The sequence below is a fragment of the Carcharodon carcharias genome, chromosome 8 (assembly GCF_017639515.1).
Source record: "Carcharodon carcharias isolate sCarCar2 chromosome 8, sCarCar2.pri, whole genome shotgun sequence".
NCBI classification, from domain to species: domain Eukaryota; kingdom Metazoa; phylum Chordata; class Chondrichthyes; order Lamniformes; family Lamnidae; genus Carcharodon; species Carcharodon carcharias.
This window is the reverse complement of record NC_054474.1, coordinates 508,769-532,500: the sequence shown is the minus strand read 5'-3', so window position 1 is coordinate 532,500 and position 23,732 is coordinate 508,769. Positions and strand designations below refer to the sequence as shown.

General features: G+C 44.3%; 1 protein-coding gene across 6 annotated transcripts in view; it reads left to right on the top strand.

Moving 5' to 3' along the window:
- arap3 (ArfGAP with RhoGAP domain, ankyrin repeat and PH domain 3) overlaps positions 1 to 23,732 on the top strand; it is a 491,562-nt gene that overhangs the window by 156,802 nt on the left and 311,028 nt on the right. Inside the window, exon 1 of one of the 6 annotated variants that reach the window (XM_041193178.1) lies at positions 281 to 400. The exons of 4 other annotated variants lie outside the window; for them this stretch is intronic. The gene's annotated coding sequence lies outside the window, so the exon portion shown is untranslated. Of the gene's footprint in view, positions 1 to 280; positions 401 to 5,917; positions 5,937 to 23,732 lie in introns of those variants that run through there. One more of the 6 variants, XM_041193180.1, reaches the window with a different exon arrangement.

The following is a 23,732-nucleotide window of genomic DNA, read 5'->3' as shown; positions in this document are numbered from 1 at the left end:
AATATCACATTTTAAGCTGCAAGAAAGAGAAGAAGGAAAATGGTGCAAAATGTTCTTTGGCCAGTTTTTCCTCACTATGGATCTTTACAGAGATATATTCCTGATTCAGCAACTGCTCTTTTGAGGTGGGTCGTTCAGACTGAAAGAGGTTTTGTGCTTTGGCTCTTCGTAGACTTTGTGATCTTCTAAACACTTGAAGCCTCCGAACAGCAATTCACTGTCACTACAGTGGGAGCCTTTGTACCAGGAAGTTGAATAAGTCATAAATTATCAGCATGACATTGCAGTTGATGTAGTGACTGAGGTAAAGGATTTGTGTTGTGTGAAGAACACTGCACACTGCATTGATGCTGCACCCACTGCCTGCCTGCACTCTCTCAATGTGAAGCTGTCGGCAGAGGTAAGGGGTTCTCGATTGTAAACATTCCCATATAAATGTATTCTCGTATAAAGTTGATATTTGGAAAGTGCAGTGTATACTAGTTTGGATAACATCTGAGTTTAACTTTCTGACGACTGACCTTCACTAAGGCTGATTTAATATGTGCTTAAAGTTTTATTCAATGATTTAATGGCTTTTAGTAATGCGGTGAAAGAGCATTCCGTTGTTTACATAGACATAATGTGAATTGGCATTTGCAAGTTCTCTACTTACAGTGAAATGATTTGTGTTCAATTATTAAGCCATTTTGCTGAGAAACCTCATTTATCCCCGTAAAGCCTGTCAGGAACACATTGTAATTTGATGTGAATCAGTATCTCTGTCATGAATTTAATCTGTCAGTGTGGAGACCAAACTACTGAATCACCTTTTTAAATGTTGTTATTCAGTTGAACAATGACTAGCTGCTACTGTAGGATCCTTATCTTGCATTAAATTGCAGTTGGTCATTCGTGAGTGGGGCTGAGTTTAAACTTCTTAATTTCATTTGCTATAAAGTAGTAATACTCTGTAACTGGAGGCACAGTGAATCCTCAATACAGTTGTGCTTTGTTATGGAAAGCAGCATGTACAGTTGGTGTCCATTGTAAGACAATCAACTAAAGTTCCTCTACTTCATGGAAACACAGAATCATTATGGTGCAGGAGGCCATTTGGCCCTTTGTGTCTGCACCGGCTCTCTGAATGAATTTTACACCGAGTGCCATTCTCTTGCCTTCTCCCTGTAACTCTGCACATTCTTCCTTTTCAGATAACAATCTAATTCCCTTTTGAATGCCCCACGCACTCTCAGGCAGTGCATTCCAGTCCCTAACCACTCACTCTGTAAAAAAGCAGGAGAGTGCTTCACTGATCTTCCCCAAGCTGCCTTCGCAGTGATTGCACTCTTGACCATCTGTTCCTGTGAAATGGCTCAGGAACTTTACTATTTTAAAGGAGTTATATAAATGCAAGTAGCTGTTGTTTGGTTTTGGTGTTTTGTCAGTGTCATAGCACTCGAGACAAAAACAAGAAGGAGGGACGAGAGTCAACCTGTCACCACTCTGAAGGTTGATCAGTCCACGGTTGTACTGTTCCTGGTCTGATCTGTCTTAGTTTTGTGGGGAGAGGGTGGTGGTTGTGGAGTGCGGCAGAGAATTATTCTGTTTCTTTACTGTAACAGCTCTTACAGTAATATGTAACTTTTAGTCCAGTCTTTATCCTTAACATATCAGGTAGCTGAACAAAGGCTGTGTCATCGTGGTCATAGGTTAATCTGCAGCTGGTTACCAGGAAATCCTTCACCAATTGATCAATGGCACTTGGCCATTGGATCCCTTTGTTCAGTGAAGGCAAACGAGGCTTAAACATCTAGTGGGATAGGTCAGGGAGAGTGACGAGGGAGGGGGAGACGAGGGAGGGGAAGATGAGGGATGGGGAGATGAGGAGGGGGAGATGAGGGAAAGAGTGATGATTGTGGGGGAGATGAGGGAGAGGGAAACTAGTAGGGGAGATGAGGGAAAGAGTGTCGAGGGAGGAGGTGATGAGGGAGGGGTTGACGAGGGAAGAGTTGACAAAGGAGGGGTTGCTGAGAGAACATAAGAGCAGAAGAAAAATAAAAATAGCTGGAAAAACTCAACAGGTCTGGCAGCATCTGCGGAGAGGAACATAGTTAACGTTTCGAGTCTGTGACTCTTCAACAGAACTAAGGAAATATAGAAAAGAGGTGAAATATAAGCTGGTTTAAGGGGGGGTGGGACAAGTAGAGCTGGATAGAGGGCCAGTGATAGTTGGAGATTGCCAAAAGATGTCATAGACAAAATCTCCACCTATCTCCAAAATATCACTGGGATAGAGAATTCCAAAGATTCACCATCCTCTGGGTGAAGAAATTCCTCCTCCTCTCAGCCCTAAATGGCTTGCCCCTTATCCTGAGATTGTGCCCCCTGGCTCTAGACCCCCCACCACCACCCCCCCCCCCCACCCACCCTGCACTCCCCATCCTCCCTGCACCCCCATCCCCTGTCAGGGGAATCATTCTTCCTTCATCCACCCTGTTGAGCCCTGTAAGAGTTTTGTAAGTTTCAATGAGGCCACCTCCCATTCTTCCAAGCTCCAGAGAATAAAGGCCCAGACTATTTAATCGTTTCCCTTAGGATAATCCCTCCATCCCAGGAATCAGTCGGGTAAACCTTCGCTGCACACCCTCTATAGCAAGTACATCCTTCCTCAGATAAGGAGACCAAAACTGCACACGATATTCCAGGTGTGGTCTCACCAAGGCCCTGTACAATTGCAGCAAGATATCCCTGTTCCTGTACTCGAATCCTCTTGCAATAAAGGCTAATATGCTATTTACAGAGGAGGTGATGAGTGAGGGATTGATGAGGGAGGGGTGACAAGGGAGGGGCCAATGAGGGTGAGGTTGATGAGGAAGGTGGTAATGATGGAGGGGGTGATGAGAGAGGAGGTGATGAGGAAGGGGATTATAAGGGAGGGGGTGATGAGGGAGAAAGTGCTGATGAAAGGAGGCGACAAGAGGGGAGCGATGAGGAAGGAGAGTGATGAGAGAGGGGATCATGGGGGAGAGGGTGATGGGGGGTAGTGAGAGAGGGGATGATGAAGGAGGGGGTGATGGGGGGTAGTGAGAGAGGGGATGATGAGGGAGGGGGCGATGGGGGGTAGTGAGAGAGGGGGTGTTGAGAGGTGTTAGTGAGAGAGGGGATGATGAGGGAGGGGGCGATGGGGCTAGTGAGAGAGGGGGTGTTGAGGGAGGGGGCGATGGGGGAGGGGGCGATGGGGGAGGGGCGATGAGGGAGGAGGTGGGTGACGAAGGACTATGGTTGTGAGATATAGTGAATTGAGGAAGCGGCTGTATCCTGTGTTTTGTCACAATGGAAGTAACTTGTAACCTGCTGTCAAGGAAGTGACAGAGATTGGATGAAATAAATAAAGATATAAATAGCAAAGTTGGGAATATTTTCATGTCCTGTCTCCACTGCAGCTCTTGGGAATCATAAATATCTGCTTCTTCATACTGCAGATGTAATGGGTCATAAATACTTTCTGAGCTGCCCTCAGCGAGGGTATATATCTAGCCCAACTATTAATTATATATGACAAACTAATCTTTGGGTCTATAATTATCCACAATTCATTCTCTCATTGGACCATCAGTCTGTAAAATATCACAGTATCTTTACAGTGCAGGATGAGGCCATTTGGCCCATCCAGTCTGCACTGGCTCTCTGAAAGAGCATTCCACCTAGTCCCACTCCCCTGCCTTATCCCCGTGACCTTGCACATTCTCTCTTTTCAGGTAGCAATCCAATTCCCTTTTGAATACCTCGATCGAACCTGCCTCCACCACCCTCTCAGGAAGTTTGTTCCAGACTCCAGCCACCCTCTAGGTGAAAACGTTTTTCCTCACATCACATTTACTCCTTTTGCCAATTATTTTGAATCTGTGCCCTCTAGTTCTTGATGCTCTCTTGAGTGGGAACAGTTTCTCACGGTTTACCCAGTCCATACCTCTCAGGATATCGAATACCTCTATCAAGTCTCCTCTCAGCTTCCTTTTCCCCAAGGAAAACGGTCCCAACCTCTCCAATCTATCCTCATTGCTGCAGTTCTTCATCCCAGGAATCATTCTTGTGAATCTCCTCTGTACTCTCTTCAATGCCTTCACATCCTTCCTCAAGTATAGTGCCCAGAAGTGGATCCAGATGAGGCCCAAGTAGTGTGTTATGCAATTTCAACATGACCTTCTTACTCTTGTACACAATGCCCCTATTAATAAAGCCTAAGATACTATATGCTTTATTAACTGCTCTCTCAACATGCCCTATTATCTTTGATGACCTATGTACATATACACCAAGGACCCCATGTTCCTGCACCTCCTTTAGAGGCTCTCCTTTTATGTGACGCTGTCCCTGTCAAAATGAATCACTTTACAATTCTCTGCATTGAACTTCATCTGCCAATTGTCTGCCCAACATGTCTATGCCCTTACGAAGTTCAAGACTATTCTCATCACAGTTGACAATATTTCCAATCTTCGTATAATCGGCAAATTTTGAAATCATACCCTGCACACCACAGTCTAGGCATTAAGATATATCAGGAAGAGCAAGGATCCCAACACTGACCCCTGGGGAACTCCACTACAAACCTCCCCCCCAGTCTGAAAACCAACCATTTATCACCACTCCTTGTCTCCTGTCATGCAGCCAATTTCTTATCCAAGTGCCCATTTTCCCTTTTATTCCATGAGCTAGAATTTTGCTCACAAGTCTGTTGAGTGGCACCATATCAAATGCCTTTTGAAAACCCATATAAACCACATCAACCGCATTGCCCTTGTCAACTATCTCTGTTACCTCCTCAAAACACTCCAAGTTAGTTAAACATGATTCTCCTTTAATGAATCCATGCTGGCTTTCCTTAATTATCCTGCACTTGTCTAAGCGACTATTGATTTTATCCCATACTATAGTTTCCAGAAATTTCCCTACCACTGAAGTCAAACTGACACTTCTATAGTTGCCAGCTTTATCCTTGAACCCTTTTTGAACAAGGGTGTAATGTTTGCAATTCTCCAGTCCCCTGGCACCTCCCCTGTGTCTAAGGAAGATTGGAAGATTATCACTAGTGCCTCTGCAATTTCCACTCTCACTTCCCTCAGTACCCTTGGATGCATCTCATCCGATTCTGGTATCTTATCTATTTTAAGTAAAGATAGCCTTTCCAACACCTCCTTCCTCTCAATTGTAAGTTCTTCTAGTGTACCAGTTACCTCCTCTCTCACCTCGACCTGGGTAGCAAGTTTTTTGTTTCCTGCTTTGATTTTGCTCTGAAGATCATCTCTGACCAGCAGGTGACCATAAGCCATTGATTCTACCCAGGGATATTATTCTAGCTCTTCCACCATTCCTGTTAAATTTATTTTTTGATGGGATGTGGCTGTCAGTGACAAGGCCAATATTTGTTGCCCATCCCTAACTGCCCTTGAACTGAGTGGCTTGCTTGGCCATTTCAGATGGGCAGTTCAGAGTCAACCACATTGCTGTGGGCCTGGAGTCATGTGTAGGCCAGACCGGGTAAGGAAGGCAGATTTCCTTCCCTAAAGGACATTAGTGAACCAGACGGGTTTCTACAAGAATCTGGGAGTTTTATGACTACCATTACTGAGATGAGTTTTGAATTCCAGATTTTATTAATTGAATTTTTAAAAATTCTAATAGCTGCCAGAGTGGATTTGAACCAATACCCCACAGAGTATTAGCCTGGGTCTCAGGACTTCTAATCCAGTGACATTACCGCTACCACACCATCAATCCCAGCAAGTTTGCTTGCAGTAAATTCAATACAAGTTTTCAATTCAATACAGGTGCAAGGCTCCCAAAGAAGAATCATATTGGACTCAAAACATTAACACTGTCCCGCTCTACAGACGCTGCTAGACCTGATCAGTTTTTCCAGCATTTTCTGTTTTCATCTGTTAGTTCTTGAGGTAAGTATCTGGTATCTCAGGTGTAAAGCATCATGCAATGTATATATCATAACATATGACATAAGCAGCAGGAATAGGCCATTTGGCCCTTTTAGCCTGCTCCACCATTTAATACAATTGTGCCTAATCTGATTGTGGCTTTATCTCCACTTTCCTGTCTGATCCTTTGACCCTCGACTTCCTTTGTAGGTCAAAAATCTGTCAAACTCAGGCTTGAATGTATTTAATGAGCAGCTTCAACTGCTGTCTGGAGTAATGAATTCCACAGACCAGTGACCCTCTGAGAGAAGAAATTCCTCCTCATCTCCATCTTAAATGGGAAACCCTTATTTTTAAACTGTGCCCCCTAGTTCTAAATTCCCCCACAATAGGAACCGTCCTCTCAGCATTTACCCTGTCAAACCCTCTCAGAATTGTATTATGTTTTACTGTAGGAATTCACCTAGGCTCCTTAGACAGCACCTTCCAAACCCCTGATTCCTACCATCTAGAAGGACAAGGACAGCAGACACATGGGAACGCCACCACCTGGAATTTCCCCACCAAGTCACTCACCATCCTGACTTGGGAATATATCGCCGTTCCTTCACTGTCGCTGGGTCAAAATCCTGGAACTCCCTCCCTAACAGCACTGTGGGTGTACCTACACCACATGGACTGCAGCGGTTCAAGAAGGCAGCTCACCACCTCCTTCTCAAGGGCAACCAGGCATGGGCAATAAATGCTGGCCCAGCCAGTGATGCCCACATCCCATGAATGAATTAAAAAAATCACTTCTCATTTTTCTAAACTCCAGTGGGTATTGGCCTAACCTATGGAATATTTCCTCATAAGACAAAACCCTTCATCCCAGGAATCAACCCAGTAAACCTTCTCTGAACTGCTTCCAATGCAAGTCTATCTCTCCTTAAATAAGGAGACCAAAACTGTACACAGACCATGAATGTGGATTTTGATCTCACCAATGTCCTGTACAGTTGTAGCAAAACTTTCCTACTTTTAAACCCCATCCCCCTTGCATCCCATTTGCCCTCCTAACCACTTGCTGCACCTGCCTACTAACTTTTTGTGATTCATGTACAAGGGTGTAGATCCTTTGTATTGCAACATTCTGCAGTCCCCCTTTTTAAAAAAATGTTTATCTATTCTTCCCACCAGAGTGGACAACATCTCATTTTCCCACATTATACTCCATCTGTGAAATTTTGCCCTCTCACTTAACCTATCTATATCCCTTTGCAGAAATTTTTGGGGAGAATATAATACCCAAAACAAGGCAGTGGCAGGTTTAGTGGCAGGAATAATTTAACCAGGTGGGATTCTGGCGGGTAGCTCACCACCCCCCCCCCCCCCCAAGCCCTGCTTTCTTACCTACATCCCGATTAAGTCCTTGGCAGGAAGGCCCATGGACCAGCTTCTCGCCCTGCTGCCAATTAAGGCTTTTAGTGGGCAATTAATGCTGGCGCTGGTATCCACCCAGCAGTGGGCTGGGGACTTCCTGTTCGGGTTGCTTGTGCACTCCCTGGGTGTACACTTGTTCAGATGCACCCAGTGCCTGATCGAGGGACCCAGCATAGTGAAGGGGAGGGCCCAGAGAGAGCCATCCCCGCCCTTGATACTGACCCCCCTCACCCATGTCCCCCATGACCCCCACCCCACAGCCCCCCTCCTGTCATCACTCACCCGTAATCCTGGGCCTCAGCTTGGTGCATTACCATGCAGCCACCCCTGCCCAGTGGCACTGCTGCGCAATGAAGAGCTGCTGGCTTCCGGTTTTCTGGCAACTCTTAGGGGGCAAGACACCAGCGCTCCACCACCACCACCTGTAGAAGGTCCCTGATTGAGAATTAATACAGTGGATGTTCCTGAACAGAAGTGATGCAGAGCACTCGCTGTGTAGTGGGTGAGACAGCCGTCACCCCCATTAAATTCCACCCTTTATTTCCTCTTCGCAACTTGCTTTCCTACCTATCTTTGTTTCATCTGCAAATTTGGCTGCAATACACTTGGTCTCTTCATCCAAGTCATTAACATAGAAGGTAAATAGTTGAGGCCCCTGATTTAATCCCTGTGGCACTCCACTCAACACAGTTTGCCAACCTGAAAATGATCCATTTATCCTGATTCTCTCTTTCCTTTTGGCTAACCAATTCTCTAACCATGATAATATATCACCCCCAAAGCCATGAGCTTGCATCTTTTTATATGGCCCCTTATCGAATGTGTTTTGGAAATCAAAAGACACTACATCTACTGGTTCCCCTTTATCCACCTTGCTTGTTACATCCTCAAAGAACTCCAATCAATTTGTCATAAAGCCATGTTGACTCTGCCTGATTGTATTATGATTTTCTAAATGTCCTGCTACTACTTTGTTTTAATGAATTCCACCATTTTCCCAATGATAGATGTTAGGCTAACCGCCTATAGTTTCCTTTTTTCTTGAACAGAGGTGTTACATTTGTGGTTCTCCAATCTGCTGAGACCTTTCAAGAATGCGGTGAGCTTTAGAAGATCACAACCAATGCATCAACTATCTCTGCAGCCACTTCCGTTAAGACCGTAGGATGCAGACCATCGGGTCCAAAGGGCTTGTCAGCCTTTAGTCCCATTAGTTTCCAGTCTGTACTGACTCTTTAAAAGAGCTATCCCATTCTCCCACGCTTTCTCAATTGCTCTGCATGGTTTTTCCTCTTCAAAGGTAATTGAGTTTAACCAATTTATTGGAGTTTTTTGCGGGAGTAACATGTGCTGTGGATAAAGGGGAACCGGTGGATTTACTGTACTTAGATTTCCAGAAGGCATTTGATAAAGTGCCACATCAAAGGTTTGTGCAGAAAATAAAAGCTCATGGTATAGGGGGTAACATATTAGCACGGACAGAAGATTGCCTGGCTAACAGGGGGCAGAGAGTTGGCATAAATGGGTCTTTTTCAGGTTGGCAGGATGTGACGAGTGGTGTGCTACAGGGATCAGTGCTGGGACCTCAACTGTTTACAATTTACATAAATGATTTGGATGAAGGGGTGAATGAGGTGGTTGCCAAATTTGCTGATGACACAAAGATAGGAAGGGAAATAAATTGTGAAGAGGATGTAAGGAGGCTACAAAAATATAGATCGGTTAAGTGAGTGGACAAAGATCTGGAAAGTGGGGCGTAATGTGGGAAAATGGGAAATTGTCCATTTTGGCAGGAAGGATAAGAGAGAGGCATATTATTGAAATGATAGGAGATTGCAGAGCTCTGAGATGCAGAGGGATCTGGGTTATTGCATGAATCACAAAAGGCTAGTCTACAGGTACAGCAGGTAATTAGGAAAGCTAATAGAATGTTATCATTTATTGTGAGGGGAATTGAATACAGAAGCAGGGAGTTTATGCTTCAGTTATACAGCGCACTAATGAGACCACATCTGGAGTGCTGTGTACGGTATTGGTCTCCTTATTTAAGGAAGGATGTAAATGCGTTGGAAACAGTTCAGAGAAGGTTTTCCAAACTATTTTTTTTTTCTTTTCCCACCTATTTCCATTATTTTTAAATGTATTTCCATCCATTGTTTCATCTCCACCTTCTAACCTATTTCGATCCCTTCCCCCACCCCACCCCACCCCCATTAGGGCTACCTGTACCTTGCTCATCCTGCTTTCTACCCTTAATGCCATCATTAGCACATTCCTCAGCTAATATCACCACTGTCAACACCCCTTTGTCCTTTTGTCTATGACATCTTTGGCAATCTCTTCTTTGCCTCCACCTATCACTGGCCCTCTATCCAGCTCCACCTGTCCCACCCACCTTCAACCAGCTTATATTTCATCTCAGTTGTATATTTCCTCAGTTCTGATGAAGAGTCATATGGACTCGAGACGTTAACTGTGTTCCTCTCCGCAGATGCTGTCAGACCTGCTGAGTTTTTCCAGCTATTTTAATTTTTTTTCCAGACTAATACCTGGAATGGGTGGGTTGTTTTATGAGGAAAGGTTGGACAGATTAAGCTTGTACCTGCTGGAGTTTAGAAGACTAAGAGGCAATTTTATTGAAACATGTAAGATCTTGAAGGTGAGCCTGTGGAATTCGTTACCACAGAAAGTAGTTGAGACCAAAACATTGTATCTTTTCAAGAAGGAGTTAGATATAGCTCTTGGGGTGAAAGGGATCAAAGGGTATGGGGAGAAAGCGGGAGCAGGCTATTGAGTTGGATGATCAGCCATGATCATAATGAATGGCGGAGCAGGCTCGAAGGGCTGAATGGCCTACTCCTGCTCCTAGTTTCTATGTTTTATAACTTGACAGGGTGGATGAGGGGAGGATGTTTCCTCTTGTCGGAGAATCTAGGACTAGGGGTCACTATTTATAATAAGGGATCACCAATTTAAAGTGGAGATGTGGTGAATTTTTTTCTCTCAGAGGGCCATGAGTCTTTGGAACTCTCTTCCTGAAAAGACGGTGGAAGCAGAGTCTTTAAATATTTTTAAGGGAGAGCTGGATAGATTCTTGGTAAGCAAGGGGGTGATAGGTTATTGGGCGTGGGTGGGATGCAGATTTCAGGTTACGATCAGATCAACTATGATTATTAAATGGCGGAGCAGCCTCGAGGGGCTGAATGGCCTACTCTGCTCCTTGTTCGCATATTCATAAGTATTTATCCAAATCTTTTTGAAAGTCACCACTAAATCTGTTTCCACCATCCTTTCAGGCAGCGCATTCCAGATCATAACAATAAAGATAATTACCCTCTCTCCCTTCTAGTTCATTTGCAAATCAACTGTAAATGACCTCAGGTACCATAGGATATCACTTGGTCTCCCGGCAGCCTGGATAACACTCTCTGTCACCCAACATCACCAAAACTGGATGAACTGATCACTTAACTGATTCTTGTGGACCAGAGAATGATCTCCATATTTGTTGACTCAGCAATGATTACTGCAGTCCATGTGAAGGAAAGTGTACAAGCCATTTGAGATAGATCAACGAAACACTAAGTTGTTGTGCAAAGATCAATTTCTTTGATATTGTTGATGACAATTCTTTGGAGGATTCCAGTGCCTGCCAGAACAAATGCTTCCTGACATCACCTCTGAATGGTCTACCTCTAATTTTAAGGCTTGCCGCCCTTGTTATGGATTCCCCCCACCAGAGGAAATTGTTTCTTTTCATGTTATTAACTGCTTTTTAATATTTTGTATTTCTCTATGGACTTGCCTTTAGATGCTATCATGAAAATTCCTAAAACTGCTTCTGTGTTAGTGGGATTGGGGAGCAGGGTTAGAGGTGGGAAGCCATTGGACTGATGGGGGAAGGAAAGTGAGACCATGTTCTCTCCCTCCCACCTTCGTAACTCCTTCCCCAGGATATAAGTAAAGCAGCCACCAATCGTCTGTCGTTTTCCCAGTTGACCTTTGCACTGTCTTTGACTTGCTGGGTGGGATTTTCCATACCCTCCCGCAGGCTGGGGTCTTCCGCTCCCGCCGCAAGTCAGTGGGCTTCTGGCTGAGACGCGGCCTCACCCCCCCGGTGAGTCCCACCTGCGATGGGGCCGGAAAATCCTGGCCGATGTACCTGAAACTTTGCTTGCAAAGTGGAAGCACTGTCACCTGTGAGTGTGTTTTCATTGAAGTGGGGATATTTAACTACCCCACAAAGCACGATCATATAAAGTGATGTCTTTGTTGAGGGCACTTCTGTTTTTTCTCAGGTTGAAACGCTGTTTAAAGGATGATAGTCCAAATTGGGCAATAAACACTTTGAATTGTCACATATCAGTGGAGGCCAAGTGAGCTTCTGTTGTAATGTTTCCGATATTACAGCAGTGGCTGAACCTCAAAATAAACTTCATTGGCTGGGAAAAGCAGTGGGATGCCCTGAGGTCATGAAAGGCACTATATAAATGCAAGTCTTTCTAGTGCTTGAATAAAGCACAATCAGGATATTTCAGGGCTTCAGTTCCTTATATTTCATCCTTAAACTAAATGCGCAGGCCATGGACCTCTCTGGCCAGTGCTTACGCTAAATGCTACTTCTCTGGCTGGACATATTCCTGGAGGTTTTATGATGTGACTTCCTTCCTCTCAGCTGCCTTTCCTCCATCGTCCCTCGCCCTTTCCCACAGCCAGAAGGACCCACCATTGGTCACATTGTCCTTCCTTGTTGTTCCTTTCCAGTCAAACAGGCTCTCTTTTTTAAAATTCATTCACAGGATGTGGGCGTCACTGGCTAGGCCAGCATTTATTGCCTATCCCTAATTGCCCTTGATAAGTTGGTACTGAGCTGCCATCTTGAGCCACTTCAGTCCATGTGCTATGGGTACACCCACAGTGCTGTTAAGGAGGGCGTTCCAGGATTTTGATCCAGGCACAGTGAAGGAACGGCGATATATTTCCAAGTCAGGATGGTGAGTGGCTTAGAGAAGAACTTGAGGGTGGTGTTATTCCCATCCATCTGCTGCCCTTGTCCTTCTGGGTGGTAGAGGTCATAGGTTTGGAAGGTGCTGTCTAAGGAGCCTTGGTGAATTCCTGCAGTGCATCTTGTAGATGGTACACACTGCTGCTACTGTGTGTCGGTGGTGGACAGAGTGAATGTTGAAAGTGGTGGATGGAGTGCTGATCAAGCAGGCTGTTTTGTCCTGAATGGTGTCAAGCTTCTTGAGTGTTGTGGGAGCTGCACTCATCCAGGCAAGTGGGGAGTATTCCATCACACTCCTGGCTTGTGCCTTGTAGATGGTGGACAAGCTTTGGGGAGTCAGGAGGTGAGTTACTCACCACAGGATTCCTAGTCCCTCATGTACTTTTGCAGCCATAGTATTTATATGGCTATTCCAGTTCAGTTTCTGGTCAATCATAACCCTAGGGATGTTGATAGTGGGGGATTCAGTGATGGTAATGCCATTGAACATCAAGGGGTGATGGTTAGATTCTCTCTTGTTGGAGATGGTCATTGCCTGACACTTATGAGTTGCTTGCCAGCCCAAGCCTGGATATTGTCCAGGTCTAGCTGCATTTGGACGTGGACTGCTTCAGTATCTGAGAAGTCGTGAATGGTGCTGAACATTGTGCAATCATCAGCGAGTATCCCCACTTCTGACCTTATGATGGAAGGAAGGTCATTGATGAAGCAGCAGAAGATGGTTGGGCCGAGGACACTACCCTGAGGAACTCCTGCAGTGATGTCCTGGAGCTGAGATGACTGACCTCCAACAACCACAACCATCTTCCTTTGTGCTAGGTATGACTCCAACCAGTGGAGAGTTTTCTCCGATTCCCATTGATTCCAGTTTTGCTGGAGCTCCTTGATGCCACACCCGGTCAAATACAGCCTTGATGTCAAGGGCAGTCACTCTCACCTCAACTCTAGAGTTCAGCTCTTTTGTCCATGTTTGAACCAAGGTTGTAATGAGGTCAGAAGCTGAGTGACCCTGCTAGAACCCAAACTGGGCATCAGTGAGCAGATTCTTGCTGAGTGAGTGCTACTTGATAGCACTGTTGAGGACCTCTTCCATTACTGATGATTGAGAATAGACTGATTGGACAGTAATTGGCTGGGTTGGATTTGTCCTGCTTTTTGTGTATAGGACATACCTGGGCAATTTTCCACATAGCCGGGTAGATGCCAGTGTTGTAGCTGTATTGGAACATCTTGGCTAGGAGCACGGCAAGTTCTGGAGCACAAGTCTTCAGTACTATTGCTGGAATATTGTCAGAGCCCATAGCCTTTGCACTACCCAGTGCCTTCAGACATTTCTTGATATTATGTGGAGTGAATTGAATTGGCTGAAGACTGGCATCTGTGATGCTGGGGACCTTGGGGGGGGTGCCGAGATGGATCATTTGCTCAACACCTCTGATTGAAGATTGTAGCAAATGCTTCAACATAATCTTTTGCACTGATGTGCTGGGCTCCCCCATCATTGAGGATAGGGATATTTTTGGAGTCTCCTCCTTCAGTGAGTTGTTTAATTGTTCACCACCATTCATGACTGAATGTGGCCGGACTGCAGAGCTTAGCTCTGATCCGTTGATTGTGGTATCGCTTAGCTCTGTCTATCACATACAGCTTATGCTGTTTGGCATGCAAATAGTCCTGCGTTATAGCTTCACCAGGTTGACACTTCATTTTTAGGTGTGCCTGGTGCTGCTCCTGGCATGCCCTTCTGCAATATTCATTGAACCAGAATTGATCCCCTTACTTCATAGTAATGGTGGAGTGGGGGATATGCCAGGACATGAGGTGGTTGTATATATCTCTGCTGTTGCTGATGGCCCAGAGCATCTCACGGATGCTCAGTGTGGAGTTGCTGGATCTGTTGGAAATTTATCCCATTATCCAATCAGATGATGCTTGATGTGTCAGTCAAACAAACTTCATTCCCAACATTTTTTATAGCAAATAAATGTTGGAAAAAAAATGAAGGAATTGTGTTATTTCACTGTCAGGAGCGAGAATAAGAAAGGGGAATGGAAGTTTCAAGGAGTGCTACATGCTCTGACACGTTGCACATTCACCTCATCTGTTGGTGAACTGTTTCATTTTGTGAAATTTTTTGCCTCCACTTTGTAAGCAATCAGGCAGGAAACGTCTGCAATTCTGTTTGAAATTGCATGAATGGCTTCACCTGATTGTCTAAACAGACTAACTGAGTCATACAGGTCAGCAAGATCCCAGATTCGAGCTGGCCACAGTTAACTGGTTCTGTATCAGTTGTGACAGGGATGCTAACAGCTGAGCTCAATACACTGAGGTGATGGAGGGGGAAATGTTCAAGATGTTCCAGTTTGTGATTGCACATTTGACCCAGTGTTAATGGATCTGCCCAGTCAATGATCTTAGTGAAACCCGGGAAGTTGACCGTGTGAGAGCCATGGCCTGAATTCCACACCAAGTCGGCAAAAGTGGAAGGCAAAGGAAACAAGGGTTGCAGCAAATAGGGCCATAGTACAAAAAAATGTGTAAAAATGTTAAAAAGAAAAGTCTAAATGCGCTGTATCTGAATGCACTATAACCGGGAATGTTGAGCTGCCAATCCTGTTACATTCGCAATAAGTTAGATGAATTAACAGCACATATAGATGTAAATGGGTACATTTTGATTGCATGGCTGCAGGGTAAGCAAGGCTTGGAACTGAATGTCCAAGAGTACTCGATATTTAGGATGGACAGGCGAAAGGGAAAAGGAGGTGGGGTGGTGTTGTTAGTTAAGGATGAAATCAGTGCAATAGTGAGAGGATCAGAAAATCTAGATGTAGAATCAGTTTGGGTGGAGCTAAGAAGCAACAAAGGGCAGAAAACATTAGTGGGAGTTGTCTACAGGCCTCCAAATAGTAGTGATAAGGTAGGGGACAGTATTAAACAGGAAATTAGAAATGCATATAACAAGGATGCTACAGTAATCATGGGTGACTTTAATCTACAGACTGGGCAAACCAAATTAGCAATAATACTGTGGCGGATGAATGCCTCGAGTGTGTACGAGATGGTTTTTTAGACTAGTATGTCGAGGAACCAAACCGACATAAGAAGAAAGAGAAATGAAGTCCTGCAAGCAGGTTATAGGGAGGTAGGTAGGAAATTGAAAAGCAGGATTTCAAAGGTAGTAATCTCCGGATTACTTCCGGTGCTATGCAGTAGTGAGTATAGGAACAGAAGGAAAGAGCAGATGAATGCGTGGCTGGAGAGGTGGTGCAGGAGGGAGGGCTTTAGATTCCTATGGCATTGGGATCATTTCTGGGGGAGGTGGGGCCTGTACAAATTGGACGGTTACATCTGAGCAGGAATAGGACCAACATCCTTGCGGGGAGGATTGCTAATGCTTTTGGGGTGGATTTAAACTAAATTGGCAGAGGGATGAAAAGTAGTTCAGAGGGGAGAGAAGCTGAGATGGAATTAGAAGTTAAAATGTTAGTGAGTGAGTCTGGAAGGCAGAGGAAACATAGGTTGGGTAAGAAAGAAGTGAGTTTAGCAAGGCTAAATGGAATATATTTTAATGTAAGAAGCTTGAGGAATAAGACTGATGAGTTGAGGGCACAGATAGGCATGTGAGAATGTGATATCCATAGTTATGACCGAGACTTGGCTAAAAGAAGGGAAGGATTGGCAGCTCAACATTCCTGGTTCTAGAGTATTCAGACGAGATAGAGAGGGAAATAGAAGAGGAGGGGGGGTCACAGTATTGATCAAGGGATCAATTATAGCAGTGAGGAGGGATTATATCTTGGAAGGATAGTCAAACGAGGCCATATGGGTAGAAGTGAAAAACAAAAAAAGGGGAATACATCCAAGGACCCAAACACTCCTTTCAAGTGAAGCAGCATTTCACTTGCATTTCCCCCAACTTAGTCTACTGCATTCGTTGCTCCCAATGTGGTCTCCTCTACATTGGAGAGACCAAACGTAAACTGGGCGACCGCTTTGCAGAACACCTGTGGTCTGTCCGCAAGAATGACCCAAACCTCCCTGTCGCTTGCCATTTCAACACTCCACCCTGCTCTCTTGTCCACATGTCTGTCCCTGGCTTGCTGCATTGTTCCAGTGAAGCCCAACGCAAACTGGAGGAACAACACCTCATCTTCTGACTAGGGACTTTACAGCCTTCCGGACTGAATATTGAATTCAACAACTTTAGGTCTTGAGCTCCCTCCCCCATCCCCACCCCCTTTCTGTTTCCCCCTTCCCTTTTTTTTCCAATAACTTATAAAGATTTTCCTTTTCCCACCTATTTCCATTATATAAAAAAAAAACCCCACTAGAGCTATACCTTGAGTGCCCTACCATCCATTCTTAATTAGCACATTCGTTTAGATAATATCACCAACTTTAATTTTAACACCTATGTGTTCTATTGTACTATTGTCATTGACATCTTTTGATGATCTGCTTCTATCACTGCTTGTTTGTCCCTACAACCACACCCCCCCCCCCACCTCTTTGTCTCTCTATCTCTCCACCCCCCACACACACACCTTAAAACAGCTTATATTTCAACTCTTTCTTGGACTCGAACGCAAGTTCTGTCGAAGGGTCATGAGGACTCGAAACGTCAACTCTTTTCTTCTCCGCCGATGCTGCCAGACCTGCTGAGTTTTTCCAGGTAATTCTGTTTTTGTTTTGGGAATACATGCTGTTGGCCCCCAAACAGTCGGGGAAAGATAAATGATCAAATATATAATCAAATTTCAGAGAAGTGTAAGAATAATAAGGCAGTAATAGGGGATTTTAACTCCCAAATATTAAGGTAGGGAGGGAGCAAAATTCTTAAGTTGCACCCAGGAGAATCTTTTTAGCCAGTACGTAGAAAGCCCAACAAGGAAGGGGGCAATTCTGGACCTAACATTTGGAAATGAGCCCAGACAGGTGGAAGGTGTATCTGTAGGGGACCATTTTGGAGATAGTGACCATAACTCAGTTAGATTTAGGATAGTTATGGAAAAGGATAAGGTTGGGCCAGGAATAAAAGTTCTAAACTGGGGAAAGGCAAATTTTACTAAGATGGGATACGATTTGGCCCAAGTGGACTGGGAGCAGCTACTTGCAGATAAAACTGTGTCAGAGCAGTGGGAGGCATTCAAGGAGGAAATAGCAAGAGTACAGGGCAAATATGTTCCCATAAAGACAAAGGGGGGACCAAGTCCGGAGAACCCTGGATGTCAAGAGACATAAAGGTTAGGATTAAGTAAAAAAGAGAAGCTTATGGCAGATACTGAGGGCTCAATACAACAGAGTCCCTAGAGGAGTATAAAAAGCACAGGGGGATCTTAAAAAGGAAATTAGGAAAGCTAAGAGAGTGCATGAGAAAGTATTGTTGGGTAGAATAAAGGAAAACCCAAAGGGGTTTTTTAAATATATAAAGAGCAAGAGAATAACTAGGGAAAGAGTGGGGCCAATTAGGGACCATAGAGTTAATGTGTGTGTGGACCCGGAAGACGTGGGTACAGTCCTCAGTGAATACTTTGCATCATCTTCACAATGGAAAAGGACAATGCAGGTGTAGACATCAGGGTGGAGGACTGAGAAATATTAGAGGAAATTAACAGAGAGAGAGGTGGTACTAGCGGGTTTAGCAGCCTTAAAAGTGGATAAATCCACAGGCCTGGATGAGATGTATCCCAGGCTGTTGAGAGAGGCAAGGGAAGAGATATCAGGGGCCCTGGCAGTAATTTTCAAATTCTCTCTGTCCACAGGTGAGGTGCCAGAGGACTGGAGGACTGCTAATGTTGTCCCATTATTAAAAAAGGAGGAAGGGATAGGCCAGGAAATTACAGGCCAGTCAGTCTAACCTTGGTGGTAGGCAAGTTACTAGAAAGAATTTTAAGGGATAGAATATATCTGCACTTGGAGAGACACAGATTAATCAGGGATAGTCAGCATGGATTTGTTAAGGGAAGGTTGTGTTTGACAAATTTGATTGAATTTTTTGAGGAGGTAACCAGGAATGTTGATGAGGGTAATGCATTTGATGTGGTCTACATGGACTTTAGCAAGGCTTTTGATTAAGTCCCTCTTGGCAGACTGGTCAAGGAAGTAAGAGCCCATGGGATCCAAGGCGAACTGGCATATTGTATCCAAAACTGGTTGAGAGGCAGGAAGCAGAAGGTGATGGTAGAGGGATGTTTCTGATAGGGTGGACAGGAAGGCACTTTTTCCATTAGTAGAAGGGTCAATATCCAGGGGACATAGATTTAAGGTAAGAGGGAGAAGGCTAACAGGGGAGTTGGGGAGAAATCTTTTCACCTAGAGGGCGGTGGGAGTCTGGTATTCACTGCCTGAAAGGGTGGTTGAATCAGAAACTCTCACAACATTTAAGAATTATTTAGAAATTCACTTGCATTGCCATAGCCTCCAAGGCTATGGGCCAAGCGCTGGAAAATGGGATTAGTGTAGTCAGATCTTTGTAGATTGGTGTGGACATGATGGGTCGAATAGCCTCCTTCGGTGCTGTAAACATCCATGAGTGTATCTATGAGTCTATGGAACAGGCTATACTAGATTTGGCATTGTGCAACAAGAAGGGGTTAATTAACAATCCTGTTGTGTGGTGTCCTTTAGGGAACAGTGACCATAACATGATAGAATTCTTCATTAGAATTGAAAGTGAAGTAGCCCGGTCAGAAACTAGGGTCCTAAATCTAAATAAAGGAAACTACAAAGGATTTGAGACGTGAGTTGGCTAAGATAGATTGGGGAACTTCATTAACATTGAAACATAGAAACTAGGAGCAGGACTAGGCCATTCGGCCCTTCGAGCCTGTCCACCATTCATTATGATCATGGCTGATCATCCAACTACATAGCCTGATAGTGGATAGACAATGGCTAATATTTAAGGAACAAACATATGCATTGCAACAGTTATATATTCCTTTCCGGCACAAAAACACAACAGGAAAGTGGCCCAACCATGGCTAACAACAGAAATTATGGATAGTATTAGATTCAAATAGGAGTCATGTAAAGTTGCTAGAAAATGTAACAAGCCTGAGGATTGGGAGCAGTTTAGAATTCAGCAAAGGAGGACCAAGAAATTGATTAAGAAGGGTTAGGGTTAGGGAAAAATGGAGTATGAGAGTAAACTTGCAAGGAACATAAAAGCAGACTGTAAAACTTCTGTAAATATGTGTAAAGAAAAAGATTGGTGAGGACAGATGTAGGTCCCTTACAGTCTGAAACAGGAGAATTTATAATAGAGATCAAGGAAATGGCAGAGCAATTAAACAACTACTTCAGTTCTATCTTCACGGGGGAAAACACAAATAACTTCCCAGAAATACTAGGGAACCGAGGACCTTGTGAGAAGGAGGAATTGAAGGAAATTAGTATTATTAAAATAATAGTGCTGGAGGAATTAATGGGACTGAAAGCCGATAAATCCCCAAGGCTTTATAAGCTACACCCCACAATACTAAAGGATGGGGCTATGGAAATGAGGGGTGTGTTAGTTATCATCTTCCAAAATCGTGTAGTTTCTGGATCAGTCCCGGCAGTTTTGAAGGTGGCAAGTATAACCCCACTATTTAAAAAAGGAGGGAAGGAGAAAATAGCAAATTACAGACCAGTTGGCCTAATATCAGTAGTAAGGAAAATGCTAGAGTCAATTATAAAGGACGTGATAACAGGACAATTAGAAAATATCAACAGGATTAGACAAAGTGAAAATGGATTTATGAAAGAGAAATCATGTTTGACAAACCTACTGGAGTTCTCTGAGAATGCAACTAGCAGAATTGATAAGGGAGAACCAGTGGATGTGGTGTATTTAGATGTTCAGAAAGCTTTTGATAAAGCCCCACATAAGAGTTTAGTATGTAAAATTAAAGTCCATGGGATTGGGTGTAATATATTGGCATGGATTGAGAATTAGTTACCAGACAGGAAACAGAGAATAGGAATAAATAGGTCTTTTTCAGAGTGGCCAGCGGTGACTAGTAGGGTACTGCAGGGATCTCCATGCTTGGGCCCCAGCTATTCTCAATATATACCAATGATTTGGATGAGGGAACGAAATGTAATATGAAACTTGGTGAGAATGTGAGGATGAGGAGGGTGTTAAGAAGCTTCAAGGCGATTTAGACAGGTTGAGTGTGTGGGCAAATGCATGGCAGATGCAGTATAATGTGGATAAATGTGAAATTATCCACTTTGGTAGGAAAACCAGAATGGCAGAGTAATATTTATATGGTGATAGATTGGGAAATGTTCATGTACAAAGGGACCTGGGTGTCCTTGTACACCAATCACTGAAAGCAAACATGCAGGTGCAGCAAGCAGTTAAGAAGGCAAATGTTGGCCTTCAGTGCGAGAGGACTTGAGTAAAGGAGCAGCTGTACAGGGCCTTGGTGAGACCACACCTGGAGTATTGTGTACAGTTTTGGTCTCCTTACTTAAGAAAGGATATACTTACCATGGAGGGAATGCAGACTGATTCCTGGGATAGCAGGATTGTTGTATGAGGAGAGATTGGGCTGACAAGGCCTGTATTCACTGGAGTTTAAAAAAATGAGAGGGAATCTCATTGAAACATATAAAATTCTGACCGGGCTGGACAGACAGACAGATGCAGGGATGATGTTTCCTCTTACTGGGGGATTTAGAACGAGAGGCCACAGTCTCAGGATATGGGCTGGACCATTTAGGATTGAGATGAGGAGAAACCTCTTCACTCAGAGGGTGGTGAACCTGTGGAATTCTCTACCACAGAGGCTGTGGAAGCCAAGTCACTGAATGTAGTTAAGAAGGAAATTTGGACTCTAAAGGCATCAAGGGGTATGGGGAGAGCAGAGGTACGGTGTTGAGATAGAGGATCAGCCATGATCATATTGAATGACAGAGCAGGCTCGAAGGGGTGAGTGACCGACTCCTGCTCCTATTCTCTATGTTTCAATGTTTCTAATATAACCTGCTCACTTCTTGGCTCCAGAATGTGCTGCTCTAAGAATACTCTCAAAAATATTTTTTAAACTCCTCATCCAGGCTATTACTTATAATCTGATTTTTCTAGTTTATATGTAGATTAAAATCACCCTTGATTATTGCTGTCCCTTTAACACAAACACACACTATTTCTTCTTGTCCTACATTGTGGTTACTGTTCGGGGGCCTGTAGACTATACCCAGTAGTATTTTTTTACTCATTCACAGGATGTGGGCTTTGCTGGCTGGGTCAGCAGTTATTGCCTATTCCGAATTGCCCTTGAGAAGGTGGTGGTGAGCTGCCTTCTTGAACCGCTGCAGTCCATGTGGTATAGATGGTACACACTGCTACTACTCGAAGACAGAGGGTAGCAGTGGAAGGGTGCTTTTCTGAATGGAGAGCTGTGACTAGCAGATTCCCGCAGGGATCAGTGCTGGGACCTTTGCTGTTTGTAGTATACATAAATGATTTGGAGGAAAATGTAACTGGGCTAATTAGTAAGTTTGCAGACAATACTAAGGTTGGAGGAGTTGCAGATAGTGAAGAGGATTGTCAAAGGATACAACGGGATATAGATGGATTAGAGACTTGGGCGGAGAAATGGCAGGAGGAGTTTAATCCAGACAAATGCGAGGTAATGCATTTTGGAAGGTCTAATACAGGCAGGAATTATACAGTAAATGGCAGAACCCTTAAGTGCATTGACGGGCAGAGGGCTCTGGGTGTACAGGTCCACAGGTCACTGAAAGTGGCAACGCAGGTGGATAAGGTAGTCAGGAAGGCATATGGCATGCTTGCCTTCATTGGCAGGGGTATTGAGTATAAAAGCTGGGAAGTCATGCTGCAGCTGTGTAGAACCTTGGTTAGGCCACACTTGGAATATTGCGTGCAATTCTGGTCACCACATTACCAGAAGGATATGGAGGCATTGGAGAGGGTGCAGAGGAGGTTTACCAGGATGCTGCCTGGTCTGGAGGTTATTAGCTATGAGGAGAGGTTGGAGAAACTCAGATTGTTCTCACTAGAGCGACGGAGATTGAGGGGCGACTTGATAGAAGTTTACAAAATTATGAGAGGCATGGACAGAGTAGATAGTCAGAAGCTTTTTCCCAGGGTGGAAGAGTCAATTACTAGGGGACATAGATTTAAGGTGAGAGGAGAAAACTATAGAGGAGATGTGCGGGGCAAGTTTTTTACGCAGAGGGTAGTGAGTGTCTGGAATTTGCTGCCAGAGGAGGTGGTGGAAGCAGGTACGATTGTGGTGTTTAAGAGGCATCTTGACAAATACATGAATAGGATGGGAATAGAGGGATACGGACCCCGGAAGTGCAAAATGTTTTAGTTGACGGGCAATATGATCGGCGCAGGCTTGGAGGGCCGAAGGGCCTGTTCCTGTGCTGTACTTTTCTTTGTTCTCTTTGTTCTTTGTACTGTGCGTCGGTGGTGGGGGAGTGAATGTTTGTTTGTGGAAGGGGTGCCAATCAAGTGGCTGCTTTGTCCTGTACAGTGTTGAGCTTCTTGAGTGTTGTGGGAGTAACACACTGCAGCTAGTGCACTATGTACAGTTCTGGTCACCACTTTACAAGAAGGATGTGATTGCATTCAAGACGGTACAGAGGAAATTCATCAGGATGTTACCAGGAATGGAGAGTTTTAGCAATGAATAGAGATTGGATAGGGGTTGGGCTGGATCTGGTTTCTTTGGGATAGAGGAGTTGAGTGGAGATTTAATTGAAGTTTATAAAATTGTGAGTGGCCTAAGTGGAATGGATGGGAAGTACCTTTAGCAGAGAGGTCAATAACCACAGGGCAAACATTTAAAATAGATAGTAGGAATAGGAGGGAGTTGAGTAATTTTTTCACCCAGAGGGTGCTGGGGTACTGGAACCCACTGCCTGAAAGGCTGGTAGAAGAAACCCTCATCACATTAAAAAGAAACACTTGGATATGCGTTTGAGGTGCCATACACACAATGTTCCCAAAGCTGGAAGGTGGGATTAAACTAGATCACTGTTTTTCATCTAGCACAGATATAGTGGGCTGAATGGCCTCCTTCTGTGCTGTAAATTTCTATAATTGTGTCTCTGTCATCTGTATGGCCCAGAACAGGCAGACTGAGACCTTATTACAAACTGGATTGATGGGTTATTGGGAGGATTCAGTTTCCCAAAACCCCTCCACTCATTTACCATCAGCACTTCTGAGTCTGGAAATGATGGTGGAATATTGGGAGTGAGCTTGAAAAAGCACAGAGTTGATTGGCCAGGATATTTCAGATGGTGGGGTTTCCAAAGAGTCAGCTGGGAGCACATCCCCAGTGACACTGCCTACCCCGCAGCCATTTCACACGAATGACCGTCATTGGCTGAGCACCCCTCACTTGGGAGGAGGTCCT